General features: G+C 41.6%; 1 non-coding gene across 1 annotated transcript; it reads right to left on the bottom strand.

The window, feature by feature from the left end:
• Positions 1 to 24,784: 24,784 nt before the first annotated feature.
• Positions 24,785 to 24,891, bottom strand: LOC141635388 (small nucleolar RNA R71). The gene has a single exon (XR_012540081.1). It is a non-coding gene; the product is annotated as a small nucleolar RNA R71 (small nucleolar RNA).
• Between the last annotated feature and the right edge of the window lie 2,014 nt (positions 24,892 to 26,905).

Below are 26,905 nucleotides of genomic sequence, written 5' to 3'. Positions count from 1 at the left end.
CTAAGAAAATGTCTAAACAACAAGATGCAGAAACCGACTTAAACCGCATTTTACCAAGATGATACTTTCAACAATTCTCGAGTCATACGGCCCTCCACCGGTGGAGTAATCCAACCGGAGTTCGGATGCCATCAATACCCGACACGCCGCCCGCCCAACCAGGTCACCATCACGGGACATGTGGTTGACGTAGCTGTTTTAAAAATGCTCCTAGACCTAATTAGTAATACGCCCGCTCTTTCGTCACGCCGACAAGAGCAAGCGTGAAAGCGTCCGGAGACCAGGGCCCAAAACGTGACTCGAGAAACTTGAACGGAGCACTAGGAGAAGCCGACCCGCCCAAGTCGCCTGGGAGCCCAAAGTGGGCGCGGTAGACCTAAGTCCTTCCCGCACTCGTGGGAGGACAGCGTCCCCGCCGCACGAACGAGGCTCACCCCGAAGGAGGAGAGGAGTCCGACTCAAAGAGAGTTGGAGAAGAAGTCCGAGCCGAAGAAGGAGCCCCTCCCGCTACGGGGGGAGGAGCCAGGTTAGGGACGCAAGGAGCCGATCGCCGCGTATCGTTCGAAGACGTGGTCGCGCCCCTTAACGCCTACGTCCTAGAAGTCCGGTGCCAAATAAGCTCGCCGCCGCCACCCCCGTCATACAAGGGGGATGGTGATCCAATCGACCACGCCGAGGCCTTCGAGTCGTACATGTCGGTATGGGAGCAGCCCGATGAGGTGCAGTGCCGAATTTTCCCAACAACTTTGCATGGGATGGCTCGGAGCCGGTACAAAGGGCTTCCCGATGGCTCGGTGTACTACTACGCCGACCTGAAGGGCGCTTTCCTAGCCCGGTACTCGCGATAGGAGAAGGGCCGTAGAGACATCCGACCTCCCGACCATCGACAAGAGGGGGCGAGTCTCTCCGGAGCTACGTGAAGAGGTTCGATGGAAAGGTCCAGCAGATTCGAGAAATTAATCCCGAGCCGGCGGCCTTCGATCGATGAAGGGCCTCCCAAGGGGGCCTTAAAAACGAGCTCATCAAGAGCGGAGGCCGGGCCTCGGACGCCGCGAAAGTTGGCCGACCAAGCCATCAAGGTAGAAGACTACCACAAGACACGGGAAGATCCCCGCGAAGCCGAGCAATCAGAAAGAAGGGTCACTGCGGGGGCGGTCGGGACGAAGGACGCCGCGACAACTTAGGCTCGCGGTCCGACGGAGACGCCGTGAGAATAACGAGATCACGGTCGGACGCATCCGACCGGAAGCAAGACTCGGCGGCGCGGTGGAATTGAGGAGAACGTACCACCGCAGGCGGTATAGTGAAAAAACCCCTCTCGTCGTATCGGCCGCCGAAGTCTTCGCCCGAGCAAAACGAGGGCCGAAGTGGGAAAGACCTCCCAAGCCAAAAAGCGACGGTGACACGAGCCAATATCGTGAGTACCACGGCCACACGGCCATTTAACCAACGACCGCCGCCATCCGAAGAATGCCATAGAGGAGCGATCCGAAAGGGAAGCCTCGGCAAGTACGTTGCAAAAGGCCAAAAGACCGACGCCGGCAGTTCAGATAAGAAGTCCGTCTTCGAGCGGATAGGAGTGATTCATGTTGTCATCGGGGCAACAAAAACGGAGGGTCCGCTCATGGGCACAAGCGGCACCTAAACGAGCTATATCAGGCCATCAACTTTGTGCCCAACTCAAGGATCCCCTCTGCAAGCATCCCCGATATAACTATCGGAAGAAAGGACTACGAAGGGATCATCGCCCCTCACAGCGACCCGCTTGTAGTCAATTTGGACATATCCAACCACCGGGTCAAGAGGTGCCGATTGACACAGTGCATACACGAACATCATGTTTAGAGAGTGCTTTCTCGGCCTCGGCCTGAGGATCAAGGACTTAAGCCCCGCACCAACCCCTATACGACTTTCTCGGGGCCGGCTGGTGCGCTGGGATCAATTAAACTCCCCGGTGACGTTCGGCGAGAAGAACGCGGCTAAAAACATCCTAGCTGAGTTCGTCGTCATCGACGGCTCGTCTGCCTACAACGTTCTCATAGGCCGAGTCACCCTGAGCGAGGCCGACGCAGATGATGTCCATCGGGCCCTAACACCGATGTATGTCTCGGACCGGGGGAAGCGCATAAGCTCGTCTCCAAAGACGAGAAGGATGAGGTGGTCAACGCCCGGATAGCCTGCCCGAGGTTGCAACATGCAATCCCTCAAAGAGGCGAAGAAGTCCGAAAAAGGAAAAAGCCCGTCCTTACAAAGCAGGGGCGACCTCATGGATACGACTAGTGGCTGATTTGGGGGATGTACCTGTGATGGGCCGATAGGGCATTGGTAGTCTTGTAAAATTTTATGTAGCTACGGAGGTGTCCAAGATGGCTGTGGACACCCCAACGCATGTTTTTACCTAGTGAAAAACCATCCACGCCTTCCATCAAAGCAAAGTTCTTCCCATCAGTTATTTATCAAGAAATAGACGCCGGCTCACACTGTCATACCGACAAGAGCGGCATTCTCTGTCAAGAAATTAGCGCCGTCGCAGTCACCCCAAGTAGTAGACGCACGGCGATCACCCCAAGAGGTTTGATGCCGTCGTGTGATCACTCCAGTGGTAGACGCCACGTAACACGCTATCAAGAAACAGACGCGGCTCACACTTTGTCATACCGACAAGAGCGGCATTCTCTGTCAAGAAATTAGCGCTGTCGCAGTCACCCCAAGTAGTAGACGCCACTAGCCACCCCAAGAGGTTTGATGCCGTCGCAGTCACTCCAAGTGGTAGACGCCACGTAACACGCTATCGATCGAAAGTACGCCGCTCACACCGTATACCGACAAGAGCTATCTCCATCAAGAGCCTAGCGCGTCGCGATCACCCCAAGTAGTAGACGCACGGCGAGTCACCCCAAGAGGTTTGATGCCGTCGCGATCACTCCAAGTGGTAGACGCCACGTAACACGCTATCAAGAAATGTACGCGGCTCACATGTCATACCGCAAGAAGAGCGGCATTCTCTGTCAAGAAACCTTGTCTTGGCTCACACCGTCAATCCGACAAGAGCGGCAATCACCCTCGTAAGGCGGATACCATGACAGTAACGGCCATCGCACACTACACTCGCAAAAACAGACGAAGTGTCTTGGAAGCGTTGAAACACAGTTGAGATACGCACTCTAAAACGGCCACGGCCAAGCCGAGGCGGAAACAAAAGGGGCGCTCAATTAGGAATACGGGAAGACAATTCGACAAAGATGAGATAAAGACCTCGGCCAAGCCGAAGGCGAAAGAAACGAACCATTATTAGAAGATGTTACAAATTACAAGTGAAAAGAATACGGACGACAGTAGTCCCCATAGGGATAAGCCGAAACACAACCTACCGAGGTTGTACAAAAGAAGACAAAAACTACTATTATGTTCACGTACAAAGAGATAACGGGAGGAAGGGCGAGTAATCGGCCCCGGACAGTAAAGCAGTCTCTGTAAACTTGTTCTCATCAAGCCGCATCTTCTTCGGCGGGCAACCCAGCACTATTCTAGCGGCCTCGGCCTCGGCCGGCGGCCTATTTTGCCCTCATCCTTCCGCTTCTTCCTTAGCCACCCGAGCCCTCTCAGCAAGAGCTGCTTTCTCAGCGGCCGCCTCCCTCTCCGTCTTTGCCTTCACCGCCTCCTTGGCCTCCTCCACCGCGGCTTTCTCCTTAGCCTCGAGCTTGTCATCAAGCAACGCGTCGAACCCGCCCCACGGAAGGAACCATCAAGAGGAAAAGCTCCCCGATAACTTCCCTAGCAAAGCATCTTGGCCAAATCCGGAACTTGGCGCACGGTTTGGGAAGCATGTCGGTTTGCGGCATCTCGATGTCCGCCTCCTTACGCTTGATGACGGCATCTCGCCCCGAACCACCTCGCCCGAGCCTTAAACAGTCCGGGACTCGTTCCTCGCTTAAGGTAGAGGTCGGCGCGCCCCGAGCGAGCTCACATTTCCTCGCTTAGCCGCAGCCTTCGGCGGCCGCGGTCTCGGCTTTAGCCCTCTCGAAGAGACCTCCTTTTCAGCGTCCTCCCTAAGTTTTTCTCGGCCAAGAGCGTTTTCTCGCTTCTACCCCGAGCCTCTGTTCATTAAGGAGACCAACTTCGCCGCCAGCCACCGCTTAGTGGCATTACGCTCATGAACAGCCCGAGCCACGGCCTTCTCTTGCTCCCTGAGACGAGCAGCGGTAGCCACGTTCCACCTCGCCAGCTCCCTAATAAGCTTCGTGCCCTCCTCTATAAGCTCGGAGACGGAAGCCTTCTGGGATGAAGGGACGATGGTGGCAATTTGGCCACTAACTGCGGGCCGGGAGACGAAAGCCTTACAGGATGAAGGGTTGACGGTGGTGCCTTGATCACCAACCTGTGCAGAGGACCCCACCGCCTGCTGCCCAACGCCACAAGCCAGATAGGTACCATGTTTGGGCTTCTTGGCCGGAGGAGGCACTTCCTTGCCCGCGGTAGAAGCTGTTCTCTTCCTCCTACAGATAAGAGGAGATCCCTCCGCATCAGAGTCCCCCTCATCGGGAATTTCAACAACCTCCACCTTCTTAGGGGGGGGATGGGAGGTGGAACCGGTGTCGACGCCGTCGCCGCGGCGCCGAAGGCGTTGTTTTCGCGTCCGACGCACCACACCGCTAACAACCCTCGCTGCGCCTCCTCCTTGCTCAAGACCTTTTATTGTTCCATAAGATCATTCGGCGACACCTGCTGATCATCACCGGTGAAGCCTTGGGATGCAAGTTAGCGACGGTTTTATCTTTGTGCAGCCCCATTCTCCGAAGAAGATCCTCAGATAGGTCCGGTCCAAAGTGGTCTACAAAAGAAACAAAGCAAGAGTCAAGAAGAAGAAATGAATCGAGATTCGAAAATAAAGAAACATCAAGAGCGGCGGTGGGCCTCACACCGACCCCACTCACCCCGTGCTAGGGCCGGTATGAGGCCGACATAGCAAAGCGGCTCATCCTGAAGAATGATCTGCGTCGGGGGAATCCATCTTTTCGGCACCCCACCCTTGTCCACCTCAAAGAGCCTCATGGCCAGCCTCTCATCCTCCTTCAGAAGGACCCTGCTAGCATCCATTTTAAGACGCTTCCGAGTGACCCATCTGTCATGCTCCGCCCTAGTCTCACACCGCAAATTAACCCGATCTTTGGAAGGAACGGGCGCGGATAGTCATTCGGCACTTTAACATACACCCACCGACCCTGCCAGCCCTTGCAAGAAGAGAGTTTGTCAACAGAGACGTAACCCCGCTTTCGGTTTGTACATTTGTACCATCCAACGCGCCAGGGAGTGACGGTTTGAGATGATGAAGACGGCGGAATAAATCCACCGTCGGAGCCTCTCCCTTAAAAAGACAAAGCCGACGAAACCAATTATGGTCCTCATGGCCAGCGGGTGCAGTTGGGCAACAGCAACGTTCATGGCTCTAATTATGGCCACAACGTACCCATTCAGCGGAAACCGGAGCCCGTACTCCAAATGCCGCAGGTACACGCCAGTATGGCCCGGCGGAGGGCAGCATACAGCCTGACCCTCCCCAGGGATAACGATTTCGTATCCCCTACCAAAGAAAAAATGATCCTCGAAAAGTTTCCCGCCGGAACAACGGGCAAGCTTACGGGACCAAGCACGATCAAGGCGGATCTTACAGACATAGCCGTGATCCATGACGATCTTGTCTCCCCTCACTAGGACGAGACCTTTCCATATCATCACCAAAATCATCACCAAGATCACCAAAAGAGTCAGAATCCTCCCATTCCTCCAGAATTTGAGGATCAACTTCAGGAGAAGGAGACCTAGGACCCCCCGACGCAGGTTTACTAGGCCCAGCATCAGCAGAAGACATGGTTCACAACAAATTATTAGCAAGGAAAATAAAGAGTTTGCTTGTTTACCTTAAAGAAAAACACTCGCCGGATCAAATACTCCGAAGATTAAGAAGAAGAAAACCCTTGAAAGCTTGGAGAGATGAAGATTTTAGAGAAAAATTTTCGAAAATAAAATGGAGGCCAAAATCACGGAATAACTACCCTATTTATAGAGAAAAGCCCATGAAGAAGGACCAATCAGGGCACAGCCCATGAAGCGTCAACCAATCAGCGAACACACACGTGTCAAGCATGCAACCGCGGAATGTCAATCGTCGCAACAGTTGAATGTCAATCAATGCAACAGTGACCAAACGTCTTCAACACGCCTATTCACATCTCTTCGACTGTTCATCTCCCTCAAACAAATTCCTAGGTATCTAGTATCCGCCGGCTACCGATCAACCAAGCCATGGAGTACCGGTAATGGGGCAATCAAAATCAACCTAAGACTCTCAGCCCTGGTCTCGGCCAGCGTCATGTTCTTTTTCCACATCGGATACCCTTTACGCATCCATGTGGAGGGGGGATATGGTATATGGTACGGAATAACAGGTGCCACGCCGATACACAAGAAGACGCCGATCTGAGAAAAATTTGCGAAATTTACTTAGTGCGAATATATGCTCAAGATACATCGGAGCCCATACCACGGCATAGACTACGCCGGGGGCAAATTGATGGGGCATATTCTCGCACCGACGACAAGTCAACACACCGAGCAAGGTCAAGGATATCCACAAAGCAAGTCAACGGCTTAGATCGCTTAACCGTCTGACCCATCGGCCGATAGCCGGGGTCTCGGCCAGACGGCTCGCCAACCGGGACACATGTCCGCGTACTCGCATCCAAGACCCTCTGGCCGGCTGCCGTAGGTCCATCGGCCGAGGGTAGAACGGTCTTTCCACCTAATAAGCCACTTGGCCACTTGGCCACTACGCGACAAATGGTGAAAGCCTATAAATACTCCTCAACCTTCATTGAGGAAAGGATCCCACAACTTAACCTAAAATACACTATTCATCTGGTAATATCTCCCTTATCTCTCTACAATACATTCCTAGCCAATTAGTATACAACTTATACCTCTAAGTTCACTGACTTGGGCGTCGGAGTGGGTACGCTTGGCACAAAGCCAAGCCCTCAGTTCGTTCATTGTTGCAGGAAAGGCCGAGAGAGGCGATAGGAGCGAGAAGGGTTCAACCAAAGACATTATTCTACAAGCCACGGGTGGTAACGATACTTGCTCTGGAATTACACCCGGAACAATTATTATTATTATTATTATTATTATTATTATTATTATTATTATTATTATTATTATTATTAGTTGTATTAGTAAGATTATTATTAGACTAGTATAAAATGCAACCATACAACATTAGACTGGAAAGAGAATTAGACTATCATTTTTTTAGACTAGTTAGTTTATTTCTCTCTCAATATTTTAGAACCCTAGATTTAATTTCCTCTTTTCAATTTTCCTCTACTCAAGTTGTAATCTTTACCCAAATTTAATGTAATTGCTCTTTAATTATGCAAGTTCCTCATTTCCCATTAGTTTACAACTGTTCATTGGGTTGTAATTGGAAGACAAGAAGAAATTCATCTGCCATTATTATCCAAGCTTGTTCATTTCCTCTTAGTTGGTACAATTTCTCTCTTATTTACATCTTATTTTCATTTTTTTACATTTCTCATCTTAATTAATTACGCTTTGTTCAAGTCACCATGTTGTTTGTCATTGTTCATATGCTATTGTCTTTTGTTGTTAATTTCTCCTGTATAATCATGGGTGAGTAGTCTTATCTAAGGTCATAGGGGATCTTGGGCGATTAAAGGGGGTGAATTTGGGTTGTTAACCTTTTGAATTAGGTAATTAATTGGTCTTACTCTTTTGCATATGAAATGCTCGATGAAATGTTGATAAGTCCATTTTATATACATTTTAACCTCCTATTTTAGCTCTATTTTACATGTCGTTTGCACTAATATTTAGTGTTTGTGAGCTAAATCCGTGTTCTAGTTGTGTTTGCTTGTTTTACATTTTGTTTTGTAGGAAATTAATCTTTTAGTTATTTATATTTGCATTGTTCTTCAATTCCATTTCCATTTCTATTCAAGGTAATTCTATTCCTATTTTCATTATGTTTATCATTTCAATTGTCATTAGTTTAGTTTACATTTACATTATGCTAGAGTAGTCTATCTTGTCTAGGGAATGAAGGGAGCCATGCAATAAAAAGTATTTATAACATGATAAATTAGGATGTTATAATATCGTTTCATTGTTTCTATCACATATTTGTATCGTCACAATTAATCTTTGTTTAAAGGCCTTATTCATTGATTAAGTTTCTTAATTCATTCTATAAGTCGAGAGGCACGGAATCGGATTAGACTAAGCATGTGTAGTAGGACGACCTAGTCACAAACGAGAGTTTCTCTAGGACCCGGTCTATGGTTGACACTAATATCGAGAGGTGGGTGTCTCTAAATCTAAACAATTAACAATTTATCAACTCTTGTGTTTAATTTGAGCATTTACATAATTTTCATGTGTGACCGGAACTCCCTAGACTATTTCTTTATCATTATTGTTTTCTTCCATTATCCAACCAACCAATCATACGATAACCGACCTTGATAAAATTCACTCCATAAAAACTATTTAACAACTACCATCTCTGTGTGAATTCGACCCCTACGTACTACATTCATTTGTGTCTATGGAATTTATTTTTGCATAGGTGTGCGATAGCCTATCAAATTTTGGCGTCGTTGCCGGGAGCACGGTTTTGTTTGCTAATTAGTTGTTGAATTTTATCTTATTTTAGTTTTGTCTCGAGGAACACTGGTTCCTTGGGATCTTCTCACGGTTTCTTTGTAGTTTTAGTTCCTATTTTGTAGGTAAGCTTGGCCTTTCATAATGAATTACGAATTCACCCCACAACTCCAAGATGAGCCTTTTTCCTGACTATGTTGACCGATTCTACTACTTTTGCGATAGTCTCATCTCCCTTGGACATGTCCTTGATGGGGATTACTTGGGTCATTTCGTGCTTGGTGGCCTGGATTCTAAAACCCGTGGATTGGCTCTAAAGTTGAGTAATAGGAGTCTCTACAACATGATTGGGCTGGAACTTTGGAATTTATTAGATTCCATGGCTACCGAATGTCGAGAGTTAGCGCACCAATTCGATGTTTGGTGTAACCAAGAGGAGATCAAAGTGCTTCAAACTCGTTTGGAATAATTTTCTCAAAAAGAAGCGAACTAATGTGAGCTTATTACCTCTCCTCATGCTCTCCCAACCTCCCAATGTAAGTCTTTTGACCCTAACCATTTTGAATTATTGGATGACGATGACGATGAAGCGACTTTTATTATTTAAATGCCCCTATTGTCGCTCCAATTTACCATTTCGTGGAGGAGGTAATTGACACACGGGCCATGGATGATGTTGGGCCCAATTACCATGAAAAGGATGAGGTTTTACCCAAGTCCTTAGACACCTTTGAAAATCCCTTCAACAGGGATTTAGTTGACCCAATTGAGGTAGATGGAGGACTTAGCGATTTTCATTTAAAGGATAAGTGGGTTGAACCCCCCATTTGTGATGAGTCCTACCACTTAGAGTTTTCATACCACCAATTTAAGACCGTTCACGATTATAATTTGTGCACTAACGGTTTATTTTATGGTCTCAAGCATGGTGCTCCATCTCTTGCTGACGAGGGGAGTACGGTGGTTCTATTTGAAATCTCTCATGGGCAATTTGATAAGATTAATCCTTTCTTGCCTTTGATCTTTCATGCTTATATCTTATCAATTGTTTACATATGCTTGTGTATTACTCATGCGCAGGAATATGATAAACTTCTAAGGGCGTTGACATGCTTTTTAGGGGACAACGGATATTTATTTCGGAAAATTTGTTTTATTTATGTTTTTTGAGACAATTTATAGTTTTTGGACTATTGCAATTTCAAGTTGGTTTTGATGTAATAGTTAGGACAATAAGAAATTTAGCTTCCGTTCGTATGTATTAGTTTGTCTTTCGCAGGTACTTTGCTACTTGGATTAGACTTTACCCCGTTTTCAAGATAGCTTGGGGGAGATTCTACGCGGTTGTATGCTTTCTTTCCTTTCTTTTTTTTCGCATGTGTCGTCCCATCTCCCCTTGTTGGGTGTCCTTCTTTGTTTTTGATACGTGCATTATATATAGTCCTTTATGGCCTTTTTATGCACGTATTTCTATGCTATTATAGTAGTTTTATGCTACGAAATGCCCCGAATATGCTACTTTGGTTTGTTTTCTCTTATTTGCAGGAATGAACCAGAAAATGGTGAAATCAAGCCTTTTACCGTCCGTTTAGCATGCAGTTAGAGGAAGAGTGAATTTGGAGCGGGAATATAGCTATTTTGAGATGCGCAAAGAAGAAAGATAGCTAGGCGAGCAAATGAAGAACTTCAAATTACTAGTGCCTAATTTGAAGAGTCATATCTCGAGTTCTACAACTGATATTAAGGTTATTCTAATTGGAGATAAAAGCTTGTCCTCTTAGCTTTCGAACGCCACCGGAATTGCCCTGTTTTCCCAAGTAACGAAGAAATGGCAGCCGTTTGAAGTTCAGTGCGCAAAGCAGGAAATTGTGCGCTGGAAAGTACTCGATCGAGGACAATTATGTTCGATCGAGTCCTTTTTCTACTCGATCGAGTAGTTGCATTTTAGGATTTACTCGATCGAGTAGATTTTCTATTCGATCGAGTGGTTTAAGCGTTATTTTACTCGATCGAGTAGTTTAAAAGTACTCGATCGAGTGGTTTCTCTTAGGGGCTAGGCCTTTTTAACCTTAATCCGTCATTAGGTTAAATAAAATTCTATTTTTCTTATAAATAGGAAGGGGAGACGTCATTTGTAACTCTCCACACACATCACACGTTACTTTTTCCTCTGGTTACTGTTGAATACTATTTTCTCTCCTATTTTCCGGATCCTTTTCTAATGTAACTTTCTTCCTTTCCTTTTTTTTTCTTTAATTTAATTAATGCTTATTGTTTTTCTTCCCTTTATTCTTGTTCTTTCTTTATTTATGTCTAGCTAATTCTCTCTGCTAGGATTAGGTGATTCAATGGACTAATGTTAAATTGCTAATTAGGTTTATAGGTTGTCGTGGTTGTTTTAGTCTATGTTGTTAATCGCTGCTATAATTGTATCCTGCTAGTTGAATCGATGCAATTAGCCTTTTAATTTTGGTAAGCCTTGACCTAGACCGAAAGGTTGGAAGGGGTGAGACCCGCAGTGAACAATAGGATGCTTTAGTGAGGGCGAAAGTTAAGCTAATGGCATTTTAGGGCGAATTGAGACCGAAAGAAGATATTCATTGCCCCTTAGACCGACACATCGACTGATCTGTGACCTTAACTGCGATTGACTGACGTTCATTGATGACCCGAAATCCTAGTCTGGTCCCCCTTGCTTGTTAATTCCTCTCATTTCTATTTCTCTTGCTTTATCTTATTTAGTTTAGTCAAACAACTCAAAACCCCCAACTTGTGACATAGACAGACCGAATAGACAAGTAGATAGTGACCGCCTCCCTGTGGAGATCGACCCTACTTACCGCTGACTTCTATTAGTAGTAGCTAGGTATTGATTTTTGGTACATAACGACCGTATCAAATTTTGGCGCCGTTGTCTGGGAGGCAATTACTTTATTTATTTGTTTAATTTTGTCTGTCTTTAGCTTCAAGGGATTTATCCCTTGAGGCCGTTCTAATCTTTTTCTTTAGTGCTGTTTTGATCGGCCCTATAGGTCCTACCTAGACAGTTCTAGGTGAAAGATCGTCAAAGGGAAGGCTTGAGTACCTTTGAACCGTCAGCTATGTCCCATTATATGGAGCATCAGGTGATTTACTGCGGGAGATGTGGTGCTCTTGAGCACAATGCAGCCTTTTGCATGGCAGAAAATGACGAGGTCTACGAGTTCAGGCTCCGTGGACGACCTAGCCATTCCTCTGTAGTTATGCCACCACATCTACCCTATCAGCGAGGCTATCATAAGGCTCCTTTTGTCTGGCCACCGCAACAACAAACCCTTCCTCCCGTTGAAGAGAATGAAGAGGTTGCCGAGCTAAAGTCTGTGCTAAAAGCACTTATGCTTCGAATGCAAGAAAGCGATAAATCTAAGGAAGTTCACCTCAAGCTACTTGAATCTCAAGTAGCTCAATTAGCTGCCGAGTTGGATTATAGCGACTCAGAGACGAAATATGCTGTTTTTCCTGTCGGTAGTCTTTCCCATGAAAGGCCCGAGTTGTCTAGTGGTGATGAAGACATTTATGACTCAGAAATTGAAGGTGATAATGAAGATGAAGCTTTTCACAAGCACTTCACCACGGTCCAGCCTAACCCACTCGATCGAACAGTCCACATTGCTCAATCGAGTAAATTCTATGATGAGGAAGTCGATCGAGTAGATTTAACCACTCGATCGAATGGTTTGTGTGAAGAAAGCTCTCGATCGAGTAACAATTCTAATCGATCGACTGAATTGGCCAGTGAGAGCATTGATTCGTCATGTGGGTTCATTTTAGATGACGATTTTGATGATGATAATGGATACGGTGAATCTCCCCTATTCAAAGCCGAGTTGGATGCGCTTGAGGCTACGATTTACGGGATGAAATCCACTGAGGAGGGTGACGAAGAGGCAACTGAGTCGGTTATGGCTCCTAGCACGGAAGAGGTAATATCTTCCTTTTTCAATGATTCCGTCATTGAGAGCAACCAACCCGAGGTAGTTAACGATAATTTTATTATTGTTTGTTTAAGCAGTACATTGCCTCATTTGACTTATGCTTCGCATTTTAATACTTTGCCCCTTCCCAGTTGGTCATTAATTTAACAATCTTTCACCGTTCTTGTCATCTCAAATTTGTTAAACTAAAACAATGCCCTAGATTATTATTAATTGCTCATGCGCTCCCTTATTTTATTGACAAATTTAGGAGCTGTCATAGGAAATTTGTTAGGCTTAAACGATTAAATATTTCAATTTCCTGTTTTATTTTTATAGTATGGTGCTACTTATGCTCTTGTGTAGCACATGCGCAGATATATGTTCTCATGCTAAGAGCTTTGAGCTGTTTTGATTGTGACTGATTGGAGCAGCTGGAAGAAAAGAAGGTCGAGCTGGGACCTGTCTGAAACTAGCGCTACCCGCGAGGCAACCCGGAGAGATTTTTATTTTCAGTTGTTTTTCGAACATTTCAGTTTTTATTTTGTTTAATAATCGGTTCTCTTGATCGAGTTTTCTTGCTTTGATTCGCTTCCTATGACGCCACTATGAAGCTGTTTGTGACCTCCCATGTTGCTGGCTGGTTTGGGGAGGTCCCTTCTTCGCGTTATCTTGCAAGTTTTCCGCATCTTCACTCTCCTCTTTTAGTTTGCATTTCCTTTCCCTATTTTTGGGTACAATGAGGGCATTGTACGGTTTGGTTTGGGGAGGTTATGCATCCATATCTGTGTCTGCATTCAGCTTTTATTGCATTCTTGTTATCACGTTTAATTTTCATATTTCATATGTATTGTTCTTTATAAAAAAAAATTAAAAAAAAAATTAAAATTAAAATTAAAAAAAAATTCACGTTTATTTTTGCATATAGATTGAGTCGGAACGGTAGATTTCCATTATGAAATTGCACTTTAACTTGTCATTTTTTACTTGAGCCTTGCACTTTATTGACAGTTATTAGCTGAGTCTTGTGCATATCTACGAGTTTTTGTTCAAATTTAGCTGACTGTTTAGACTTGACCTGATAAATTGGCAACCTACTCTATAAATTCTGAGTTTTAGAGCCTTATAACTGGTGACATTCATGACCGGTTTACATAGGAATTGAGAGTAGTACTCCTTGCATAACATGTTTATTACTTTTGCACATTTATGAAATTCGATTTCTTCTCAATTGCATACATTCGGGTTTGTGGTCGGTGTCACATGCAGGGAGGTGCTTGCAAGTTTCCTTTTTCTTATATTTTTCACCCATTTAGCTCCACTTAAGCAAAATCTTGCCTTTTTGACCCATTAGCTACATCCAAAACTGAGCCTGCCTAGTCAAGTTAGTCTAGTATGTCTTTTGTGGTATGCTTTTTCCGTCTGCAGTTTGGCCCGTATCATTTTGATTGGAGTTGGTGTAAATAAAGGAAGGAGAAAAGAAAAAAAAAGAATTGGAAAAGGAAGAAAAAAAGAGAAATTTACGAAAAAAAAAGAGAAAAAAAACGTGAAGGATGAAAAAAAAATGAAAAAAAAATTGAAATTCACGTATTCACAGTGAAAGAAAAAGAAGAAAAAAGTTAGAAGTTTTTTTGAGTTGGTTTGACCATGAGACCGTATGTGCTCACTTTTACCTTGTGACGGTCTCCCTCCTCCATTTTATTCATATGTTTTTGAGAAGATAGTGTATATGGATGGTGAGTTGTGTGCCAACTGAAGGGAACTTGTGTTTATTTCTTAGTCAGTTGAGATTCGGATGGTCCTATATGGTTTTGTTTAGGAACTAGCTTGACGCTTTACCTCCACACTACCATAATCTGTTTTGCCTCTTCTCACCTGAACCTCACTTTCCCATATCCTTTGTAAGCCCTCAGCTGTGACGGACATTGTTGGTTGGAATGTATGTGTAGTACTTGAATCGTCTATCATTTTTGTTGCATGCATGTTATGTAGGTCGCAGTCTAGGTGAGTGACTGTTTTCTCTTTCTCTCTTATACATATACTTTCACCCTTTGGTTCATGAGAGAAGAGTGACAACGCGAGAGTCCGATTTTGTTGGTCTTGAAGGGTTGAAAGGTCAACTTTATTTATGGACATCTTATAATTCGTTTGCGTAATGACCATTGTAGCTGTAACTGTTGATTTTAGTTTGCATTAAGCTGGTTTAAGTAGACAAGTTATAGCTAGCTCTGAGTTATCTTTTCCGTTCCATTAGTTTGCATTTAGTTTACTCGAGGACAAGTAAAGGTTTGGTTTGGGGAGATTTGATACGTGCATTTTATATAGTCCTTTTTGGCCTTTTTATACACGTATTTCTATGCTATTATAGTAGTTTTATGCTACGAAATGCCCCGTATATGCTACTTTGGTTTGTTTTGTCTTATTTGCAGGAATGAACCAGAAAATGGTGAAATCGAGCCTTTTACCGTCCGTTTAGCATGCATTTGGAGGAAGAGTGAATTTGGAGCGGGAATATAGCTATTTTGAGATGCGCAAAGAAGAAAGATAGCTAGGCGAGCAAAGGAAGAACTTCAAATTGCTAGTGCCTACTTTGAAGAGACATATCTTGAGTTCTACAACTGATATTCAGGCGATTCCAATTGGAGATGAAAGCTTGTTCTCTTAGCTTTCGAACTCCACCGGAATCATCCTGTTTGCCCAAGTAACGAAGAAATGGCAGCCGTTTGAAGTTCAGAGCGCAAAGCAGGAAATTGTGCGCTGGAAAGTACTCGATCGAGTACAATTATGTTCGATCGAGTCCTTTTTATACTCGATCGAATAGTTGCATTTTAGGATTTACTCGATCGAGTAGATTTTCTATTCGATCGAGTGGTTTAAGCTTTATTTTACTCGATCGAGTAGTTTAAAAGTACTCGATCGAGTGGTTTCTCTTAGGGGCTCGGGCTTTTTAGCTTTAATCCGTCATTAGGTTAAATAAAATCCTATTTTTCTTATAAATAGGAAGGGGAGACGTCATTTGTAACTCTCCACACATATCACACGTTACTTTTTCCTCTAGTTACTATTGAATACTATTTTCTCTCCTATTTTCCGGATCCTTTTCTACTGTAACTTTCTTCCTTTCCTTTTTTTTCTTTAATTTAATTAATGATTATTGTTTTTCTTCGCTTTATTCTTGTTCTTTATTTATTTATGTCAAGCTAATTCTCTCTGCTAGGATTAGGTGATTCAATCGACTAATGTTAAATTGCTAATTAGGTTTATAGGTTGTCGTGGTTGTTTTAGTCTATGTTGTTAATCGCTGCTATAATTGTATCCTGCTAGTTGAATCGATGCAATTAGCCTTTTAATTTTGGTAAGCCTTGACCTAGACTGAAAGGTTGGAAGGGGTGAGACCCGCAGTGAACAATAGGATGCTTTAGTGAGGGCGAAAGTTAAGCTAATGGCATTTTAGGGCGAATTGAGACCGAAAGGAGATATTCATTGCCCCTTAGACCGACACATCGACTGATCTGTGACCTTAACTGCGATTGACTGACGTTCATTGCTGACCCGAAATTCTAGTCCTCTCCACCTTACTTGTTAATTCCTCCCATTTCTATTTCTCTTGCTTTATCTTATTTAGTTTAGTCAAACAACTCAAAACCCCCAACTTGTGACATAGACAGACCGAATAGACAAGTAGATAGTGACCGCCTCCCTGTGGAGATCGACCCTACTTACCGCTGACTTCTGTTAGTAGTAGCTAGGTATTTATTTTTGGTACATAACGACCGTATTTGTTTTACACATTGAGTAGCTTGGGGAGGGATTTAGTGAGTCTAGTTATGAGAAATCTACTAAACTAAAAATTTGAAAAAAATTTGAAAATTTTCATAAAAAGTGTGTGTTGTGTCCACCCTTTTATCTTATTCATAATGTCTTTCCTCTTTGCATTTCCCATATTGTAGCTTTTTAAAGCTAATGAGTCGCGCTTTTGACGGGTTTTGCATACATGGGGATGTCTTGACATAGTAGGTGAAAGATGAAATTTGAACCGAATAGGCTTGATCTTGACTTTTGGCATGCCACAAGATGGTAAGGTAGAGCATCCTTGGACCGATGCATCCATATTCGGTCTTCCTTAGGTGAATGTAGGTCTCCTTATGGTGTGTGTTATATCAATACCGCACAAGTATGGTTTTTATTTTATCTCTTTTATGAGCATTACTTTCATTACATGCTTGCATTTGAAGCCATTCACATAGACATTATTGCCCATTTCTAGCCCCTTCTTACACATGTTTTACATCTTATCTAGCTACATCATACTTGCCTGCCTTGTTAAGCTAGTAGCTATATCTTTGGTGTTAGGGTGCTCATTTAGTATTTGCTTAATTTTTGGTCTTTATGAGCTTGGTTATGCCGGATTTGCTAAGTTTCAGGAATTGTTTAATGAAAGAAAAGAAGTGAAAAAAGAGTTGTGAAAAATAAAAGAAGAGAAAAATGAAGAAAGAAAAAAATGAAAAAAATCACATGAATGAAAAAGGAGAAAAAGAAGCAAGCATTGTATTAAGAAAAAAAAGTGGAAATTAAGAAAATTCTCATGTATTATTATCATCTTTTGGAGAGTTTTCTTATGGTTTATATTGAAATCTTGGGTTTAGTTTTGGGATTGAACATCCTTTCACTTGGTTGTTGCTACCTTGACTTAGCTCCACATACCACAATTCATATGTTCCCCTTTCTTACCTATTACATATTGCCTTCTTCTACCCATTGGCTTCTTTTATATGCTTGCATTTTGATTGTTTTTTACTTGTGATTTTAAATGACTACCATATTAGATTGCAGGCACACTCTCATGAGTCGAGGATAGGTGAGTACTACTCATATAAATATCCTTTCACATATAAAAGAGCTTGAGTGTACCGTGAGAGTCCAAAGTCAAAATATCATGCAAGGGCCAAAAAGTTCATATGAAGTCTTTCATACTACGCCGTCAAATAAATCTCATCCATGTTGTTGCATTTTCCCTATGCCCATGTTGTTTCGGGATTTGATTCATTATAATCTAAAGTTACTTGACGGGAATTGTATTTGGATGAGATGATTGTTGCTCATACCTTTATCCTTATCATACATTGTATTGTGTGCTTGATTGAGGACAAGCAAGGGCCGAGCTTGGGGAAGTTTGATAAGTCTATTTTATATACATTTTAACCCTTATTTTAGCTCTATTTTACATGTCATTTGCACTAATGTTAGTGTTTGTGAGCTAATTCCGTGTTCTAGTTGTGTTTGCTTGTTTTTCATTGTGTTTTGTAGGAAATTAAGATTTTAGTAGCTTTTCCCGTCAAAGTAGCAAGTACAAGAGTTCACGAGGCTAATGAGAGCAAGTCTTGATCATGCAAAGGATTTCCGGGAAGTATAGGGGCATTTTGGGAAGAAATAGAAATCCCGAGCATGAAGTCATACTAGCTTGGGTTGATGCACAAGTAAGAAAATCAAAGTTAAGCCCAAAATGAAGTCCACAAGAGCTTACATTGGATACTAGAAGCCCCTAGGATGCCTTGGACGGATGCTTGAAGATGCTAACATCGGATTCCGCACAAGCATTAAACAAGAGTTGAGACGGAATTAACACAAAAGTCAAGAACACCACGACCCCGATCGGGGTGGGGTGGTCCTGATCGGGGTTAGCTCCCTCTTAATTGTTTTCGTTTCATATTGTGGCCCTATATAAAGGGTGTTGATCCAGGACGTCTTACACACCTTTACACACCATTTTTCTTAGTATTTTCTACACTACTTTCATGTTCTTAATTTAGTTCTTACTTTAGTTTAGACTAGATTTACAATAAACGAATTCCTTTAAGCATTTCAATTTATATTACAATTTCCATTTCAAGTTATATTCAAGTTATTTATATTTGCATTGTTCTTCAATTCCATTTCCATTTCCATTTCAAGGTAATTCTATTCCTATTTTCAATATGTTTATCATTTCAAGTGTCATTAGTTTAGTTTACATTTACATTATGCTAGAGTAGTCTACCTTGTCTAGGGAATGAAGGGAGCCATGCAATAAAAAGTATTTCTAACATGATAAACTAGGATGTTATAATATCGTTTCATTGTTTCTATCACATGTTTGTATCGTCACGTTTAATCTTTGTTTAAAGGCCTTATTCATTGATTAAGTTTGTTAATTCGTTCTATAAGTCAAGAGGCACAGAATCGGATTAGACTAAGCATGTGTAGTAGGATGACCTAGTCACAAACGAGAGTTTTTCTAGGACCCGATGTATAGTTGACACTAATATCGAGAGGTGGGTGTCTCTAAGTCTAAACAATTAACGATTTATCAACTCCTATGTTTAATTTGAGCATTTACATAATTTTCATGTGTGACCTGACCCCCTAGACTATTTCTTTATCATTATTATTTTCTTCCATTATCCAACCAAACAATCATACGATAACCGACCTTGATAAAATTCACTCCATAACAACTATTTAACAACTACCGCCTCTCTGTGGATTCGACCCCCACGTACTACATACATTTGTGTCTAGGGAATTTATTTTTGCATAGGTGTGCGATAGCCTATCAAATTTTGGAGCCGTTGCCGGGAAGCACGGTTTTGTTTGCTAATTAGTTGTTGAATTTTATCTTATTTTATTTTTGTCTCGAGGAACACTTGTTCCCTGGGATCTTCTCACGGTTTATTTGTAGTTTTAGTTCCTATTTTATAGGTAATAAAGCTTGGCCTTTCATTATGAATTACGAATTCACCCCACAACTCCAAGATGAGCCTTTTTCCTGACTATCTTGACTGATTCTACTACTTTTGCGATAGTCTCATCTCCCTTGGACATGTCCATGATGGGGATTACTTGGGTCATTTCGTGCTTGGTGGCCTGGATCCTGAGACTCGTAGATTGGCTCTAAAGTTGAGTAATGGGAGTCTCTACAACATGATTGGGCTGGAACTTTGGAATTTCTTAGATTCCATGGATACCGAATGTCGAGAGTTAGCGCACCAATTCGATGTGTGGCGTAACCAAGAGGAGCTCAAAGTGCTTCAAACTCGTTTGGAATAATTTTCTCAAAAAGAAGCGAGCCAATGTGAGCTTATTACCTCTCCTCATGCTCTCCCAACCTCCCAATGTAAGTCTTTTGACCCTAACCATTTTGAATTATTGGATGACGATGACGATAAAGCGACTTTTATTATTTAAATGCCCCCTATTGTCGTTCCAATTTACTATTTCGTGGAGGAGATAATTGACACACGTGCTATGGATGATGTTGGGCCCGATTACCATGAAAAGGATAAGGTTTTACCCAAGGCCTTAGACACCTTTTAAAATCCCTTCAACAAGGATTTAGTTGACCTAATTGAGGTAGATGGAGGACTTAGCGATTTTCATTTAAAAGATAAGTGGGATGAACTCCCCATTTGTGATGAGTCCTACCACTTAGAGTTTTCATGCCACCAATTTGAGACCGTTCACGATTATAATTTGTGCACTCTTGCTGACGAGGGGAGTACGGTGGTTCTATTTGAAATCTCTCATGGATAATTTGTTAAGATTAATCATTTCTTGCCTTTGATCTTTCATGTTTATATCTTATCAATTCTTACATATGCTTGTGTATTGCTCATGCACAACAATATGATCAACTTCTAAGGGCGTTGACATGCTTTTTAGGGGACAACGGATATTTATTTCGGAAAATTTGTTTTATTTATGCTTTTTTGAGACAATTTATAGTTTTTGGACTATTGCAATTTCAAGTTGGTTTTGATGTAATAGTTAGGACAATAAGAAATTTAGCTTGCGTTCGTATGTATTAGTTTGTCTTTCGCAGGTACTTTGCTACTTGGATTGGACTTTACCCCGTTTTCAAGATAGCTTGGGGAAGATTCTACGCGGTTGTATGCTTTCTTTCCTTTCTTTTTTTTCGCATGTGTCGTCCCATGTCCCCTTGTTGCGTGTCCTTCTTAGTTTTACACATTGAGGACAATGTGTTGTTCTAGCTTGGGGAGGGATTTAGTGAGTCTAGTTATGAGAAATCTACTAAACAAAAAATTTGAAAAAAAAAATTTGAAAATTTTCATAAAAAGTGCGTGTTGTGTCCACCCTTTTATCTTATGCATAATGTCTTTCCTCTTTGCATTTCCCATATTGTAGCTTTTTAAAGCTAATGAGTCGCGCTGTTGATGGGTTTTGCATACATGGGGATGTCTTAACATAGTAGGTGGAAGATGAAATTTGAACCGAATAGGCTTGATCTTGACTTTTGGCACGCCACAAGATGGTAAGGTAGAGCCTCCTTGGACCGATGCATCCATATTCGGTCTCTCTTAGATGAGTGTAGGTCTCCTTATGGTGTGTGTTATATCAATACCGCACAAGTATGGTTTTTATTTCATCTCTTTTATGAGCATTACTTTCATTATATGCTTGCATTTGAAGCCATTCACATAGACATTATTTCCCATTTCTAGACCCTTCTTACACATGTTTTACATCTTATCTTGCTACATCATACTTGCCTACCTTGTTAAGCTAGTAGCTATGTCTTTGGTGTTAGGGTGCTCATTTGGGATTTGCTTAATTTTTTGTCTTTGTGAGCTTGGTTATGCCAGATTTGCTAAGTTTCCGGAATTTTTTAATAAAAGAAAAGAAGTGAAAAAAGAGTTGTGAAAAAAGAAAAGAAGAGAAAAATGAAGAAAGAAAAAAAAAAGAGAAAAACGAAAAAAATCACATGAATGAAAACGAAGAAAAAGAAGCAAGCATTGTATTAAGAAAAAAAAAGTGGAAATTAAGAAAATTCTCATGTATTATTATCATATTTTGGAGAGTTTTCTTACGGTTTATATTGAAATCTTGGGTTTAGTTTTGGGATTGAGCATCCTTTCACATATAAAAGAGCTTGAGTGTACCGTGAGAGTCCAAAGTCAAAAGATCATGCAAGGGTCAAAAAGTTCATATTAAGTCTTTCATGCTACGCCGTCATATAAATCTCATCCATGTTGCATTTTCCCTATGCCCATGTTGTTTCGGGATTTGATTCATTATGCTCTAAAGTTACTTGACGGGAATTGCATTTGGATCAGATGATTGTTGCTCATACCTTTATCCTTATCATACATTGTATTGTGTGCTTGCTTGAGGACAAGCAAGGGTTTAGCTTGGGGAAGTTTGATAAGTCCATTTTATATATATTTTAACCCCCTATTTTAGCTCTATTTTACATGCCATTGCACTAATGTTAGTGTTTGTGAGCTAATTCCGTGTTCTAGTTGTGTTTGCTTGTTTTTCATTGTGTTTTGTAGGAAATTAATATTTTAGTAGCTTTTTCCCGTCAAAGTAGCAAGTACAAGAGTTCACGAGGCTAATGAGAGCAAGTCTTGATCATGCAAAGGATTTTCGGGAAGTATAAGGGCATTTCGGGAAGAAATAGAAATCCCGAGCATGAAGTCATACTAGCTTGGGTTGATGCACAAGTAAGGAAATAAAAGTTAAGCCCAAAATGAAGTCAACAGGAGCTTACATTGGATACTAGAAGCCCCTAGGATGCCTTGGACGGATGCTTGAAAATGCTAACATCGGATTCCGCACAAGCATTAAACAAGAGTTAAGACGAAATTAACACAAAAGTCAAGAAAACCACGACCCCGATCGGGGTAGGGTTGCCCCGATCGAGGTTACCGCCCTCTTAATTGTTTACGCTTCATATTGTGGCCATGTATAAAGGGTGTTGATCCGGGACTTCTTACACACCTTTACGCACCATTTTTCTTAGTATTTTCTACACTACTTTCATGTTCTTAGTTTAGTTCTTAGTTTAGTTTAGACTAGATTTACTATAAACAAATTCCTTTAAGCATTTCAATTTATATTACAATTTCCATTTCAAGTTATATTCAAGTTATTTATATTTGCATTGTTCTTCAATTCTATTTCCATTTCCATTTCAAGGTAATTCTATTTCTATTTTCATTATGTTTATCATTTCATTTGTCATTAGTTTAGTTTACATTTACATTATGCTAGAGTAGTCTACCTTGTCTAGGGAATGAAGGGAGCCATGCAATAAAAAGTATTTGTAAGAGGAAAAACTAGGATGTTATATTATCGTTTCATTATTTCTATCACATGTTTGTATCGTCACGTTTAATCTTTGTTTAAAGGTCTTATTCATTGATTAAGTTTGTTAATTCGTTCTATAAGTCGAGAGGCACGGAATCGGATTAGACTAAGCATGTGTAGTAGGACAACCTAGTCATAAACGAGAGTTTCTCTAGGACCCGGTCTATGGTTGACACTAATATCGAGAGGTGGGTGTCTCTAAGCCTAAACAATTAACGATTTATCAACTCCTATGTTTAATTTGAGCATTTACATAATTTTCATGTGTGACCCGACCTCCCTAGACTATTTCTTTATCATTATTGTTTTCTTCCATTATCCAACTAACCAATCATACGATAACCGACCTTGATAAAATTCACTCCATAACAACTAATTTACAACTACCGTCTCTCTGTGGATTGGACCCCTACGTACTACATTCATTTGTGTCTAGGGAATTTATTTTTGCATAAGTGTGCGATAGTCTATTAAATGTTTGAACGAAAGTTTGAGTCTTTCATTAGCATGTTTAATTTATCTTGGTGCATTATGCTATTGGATAGTTTTAGAAGTGTTTAATGAGATGCTTAAATGAAAGTTGGAACCTTTCTTAGACATATTTGATCCATCTTGATGCCTATGCTATTAGATAGTCTTTATGCATGTTTGTGATGAGTTTGTCTCAACTAAGTGAAAGCCTGTTTGTAAACCCTTACTCCCATGCCTATGAAATATTTGATGGATTGCTTAAATGAAAGTTTGACTCTTTCATTATCATGTTTAGTCTATCCTAGGTCGAAAGCCAATGGAAGGCCTATATGGCATGGTCGAGACGAGTTTTTCTTACTAACTAAATGCTTGTTGGTTAGCTCTAATTGACTACGAAATTAAGATCAATCATAGGCCTTTATCATTACCCATTTCTTGTTAACAATCTTCTCTCTTCCCCGACTTACCCAAGTGAACCCAAAGACCTTAGCTTTCATTCATTTGAGTAGAAAAGAATTTCATTTAGTTTAGTCATTTATCGTAGTTTGCATCTTAGTTTATAATCAACCAACCTTATTCTTGTTTGACTAAAACAGGACTTAAACCGACTAAGTATACACCCCCGCCATCCTTGTTGATTCGACCCCGATTATACTACTTAATTGGGTAATATATAAATAGTTTTTGACAAGGGTGTGACGACTTTACCCTATAACCAAAATGGCGTCGTTACCGGGGATGGCGTTAGGTTATGCTTAGCTAGTTAAAGTCTTAGTCTTAGTCTTTGTCTTAGTTACTTGTTGTTTGCTTTAGTAGTTGTGTGCTTCTTGTAAAGTGTGTGATTTTTGCCTTACCCTAGTGTGTAAAAGCACTAGGAGTCTTACGGTTTGTCAAGTGCATGCCTAGGAGGAACCATCAAGCTTTGCTCTTTGACTCCGACCCCGAAAGGCTTTTCGAGCCTTAAGGAATAGGACTATTGCAAGAGTTAGAACCTCCACTCAAGCTACTTCAAACCAAGCAAATTCATCCACCCAACCTACTATTGAAGACACACCACCACAACAACCAAACAACATCATTGATTCTCCACTAGAAAATCCTTTCCATAATTTCCAAATCCCAAATACACCACCTCAAACACCACCTCCATATATACCAATTCCACAACCACAAATGGTCGCTATAAGTGACCACAATGCTCCAACCACAATGATGCTTGAAATTCGATTAATTTCGGCACCTTGGCTCCGAACAACTTTGAAATGCAACCGGCTCAAGTTGGCTTGATTGAGAAGGATTGTTTCAGTGGGCATATTGATGAAGATGCTCATGCCCACCTAAGAAAGTTCAAGAACAAGGTGGCCAAGATGAAAAAGAATGGAGTGTCCGAAGAAACTTTAAGATTGATGTTATTCCCATTTTCTCTAACGGACAAGGCGGATCGTTGGTTAAATGTGCACCCTCTGAACACATTCCCTACATAGGATGCCTTAACCAAGGCGTTCCTAGCCAAGTATTACCTGTCATCGAACACCGCCATGCTCCGAAACGAGATCCATACATTCCAAGAAGAGGATGGAGAGTCCTTGGGAGAAGCATGGGATAGATACCAAGACTTGATTGCTAGTTGTCCTCACCATGGAATACCGGCTTGGTATATTGATGCGTGCCTAAATATGATGTTTTACACCCTATTTCACACGCATTTCAGAGCTCAATTATGCTACTATTTTCCCTATTTCCGTCTACTTTTCTGTTTTTGTGTAATATTGCAGAAATGTGAAGAATTCAGCGGAAATCGAGCCGAACCCGTCCCTAAGTGCTTGGCATAGGATTTGACATGAAGATTTGACTCGGGAAATGAACTTGGTGCGCGTAGCAAGGCCTGAAAGATATATTTGCGAGAGTTTCAGAAGCAGATTACCAGCTAACTTGGTCTATAGACTGACCTACATGGTCTATAGACTGTCAGAATGCTGAACAGTTGACTGCAGGAAGAGCAGTCAGTCGATCGACTGGTCCCAGTGGTCGATCGACCACACCACGAGACTGGCGCGCAAATTAAAAGACGAGAGTTAGAAGCCCACTTGTAATTAGGTTTTAGGAATAATAATCACGCTATATTCCTATATAACGTGAACCCTATGTTTCAGAAGAGGGATCAGATTATTTTTAGGGATCGAATTAATTAGGGTTCAATACACAGAAGTTGAATTTTGGGATTATTTCATTAGTCTAGATTAGTTTTCATCAATAAAGTTTTATTTTCGTATTGGGTTTTGGTCTTTTCTCTTCAATTCTTCTTTACGGTATTCCTCTGTTCCTTTGTTCAATTTCGTTGCTTTAATTCTTCCGTAGTTTAGAATTGCTAGTTTAGATTTCCCAAAGCCAAATCCTCGTTTCATGTTAGTTAATTCAATTATGAATTCAATTGCTTTATTTGTTAATTTTATTGTTGTTATTATCACCATCATGAGTAGCTAAATCCTATGCGTTAAGATGTAGGGGATCTGTAGGTTAGACGGTTTCGACAATAGGTAACCTGTTATCGGGCTCTGGTCGATCGACTGACTACGTTAATCGATCGACTGGGTCCGTAGGTCGATCGACCGCCCTGCATGGTTCATCGACTGCCACGTGTTAGATTAGCTTCGACTTAATTAATTTAATTGCTATATTTGACGAATCTTGTGCACGCGACTAGTTGAATGCTTAAGAATTGACCGACCCGATAGATCGGAAGATAGGGGAGGGAAATAGACTACTTAATTAAGATGACTAAATTAATAAGATCGAGAGATAAGTTAATTTAGGCTTTAAGTATCATTAATCAAGAACGAAAGTTAGTATTAGTGAGACTTGTTAGTATTAGTGAGACTTAGGGACCCGTAGCTTAGGCCGAAAGGTTGTTACCTGTTAAATTGGACCGAGAGGACTTTTTATTTTCCCGTCTAACATGCTTAAATCAGTTTACTTAGAGTTACTGCCGTCGAAACTACAGTGAACCGACCATCTTAGCATCCTTTTAATATTTGATTTCATTTATTCTCTTTAATTTCTCATTTATTTGCTTTAGTTTAATTTTAATTTTATTGCCCTTTAGTTATAGCTCATTCAAATCAAACCCCCCCCCCCTAAATCACCGTTACTTTAGACTTAGATTAGACAACTTTAAATTGCTTGCCTCCTTGTGGTTCGACCCTGACTGCCACTATCTATAGTAGTAGTTTGGATTATAAATTTTATTTTTGGTGCTTTACGACGGTATCAAATTTTGGCGTCGTTGCCGGGGAGGCAATTGTTTAATTTTTAGTTGTTTTTATTTTAGTCTTTTTCTTAGTTTAAGGGACGTCTGTTCTTTAAACTGTTCTCATATTCTACTTGTAGCTTCTTCTTATGCGCAGATCACAGGGTGGTGAATTACGATCGTTAGATCCTGAGATCAACAGGACTTTGCGTGAGTTGAGACGATCATCTAGAGTATTGCCGACAGAGGAAGAGCTGAGTACGCTGTCCAGTTATTACGAGAACGCGCTATTTGAGGAGGATCCACCTTCATCTCCTATTTCAACTTTTTCAGCTGAGACCGTTACATCTCCAGATATGGCCGAAGAAGCAAGTATAGCCAGTCACTCCGAGCCAAAAGCTGATAATCTCTA

The sequence above is a fragment of the Silene latifolia genome, chromosome Y (genome assembly GCF_048544455.1).
Source record: "Silene latifolia isolate original U9 population chromosome Y, ASM4854445v1, whole genome shotgun sequence".
NCBI lineage: Eukaryota > Viridiplantae > Streptophyta > Magnoliopsida > Caryophyllales > Caryophyllaceae > Silene > Silene latifolia.
The sequence above is the reverse complement of the archived record's forward strand: the minus strand, read 5'-3'. Positions and strand labels throughout refer to the sequence as shown.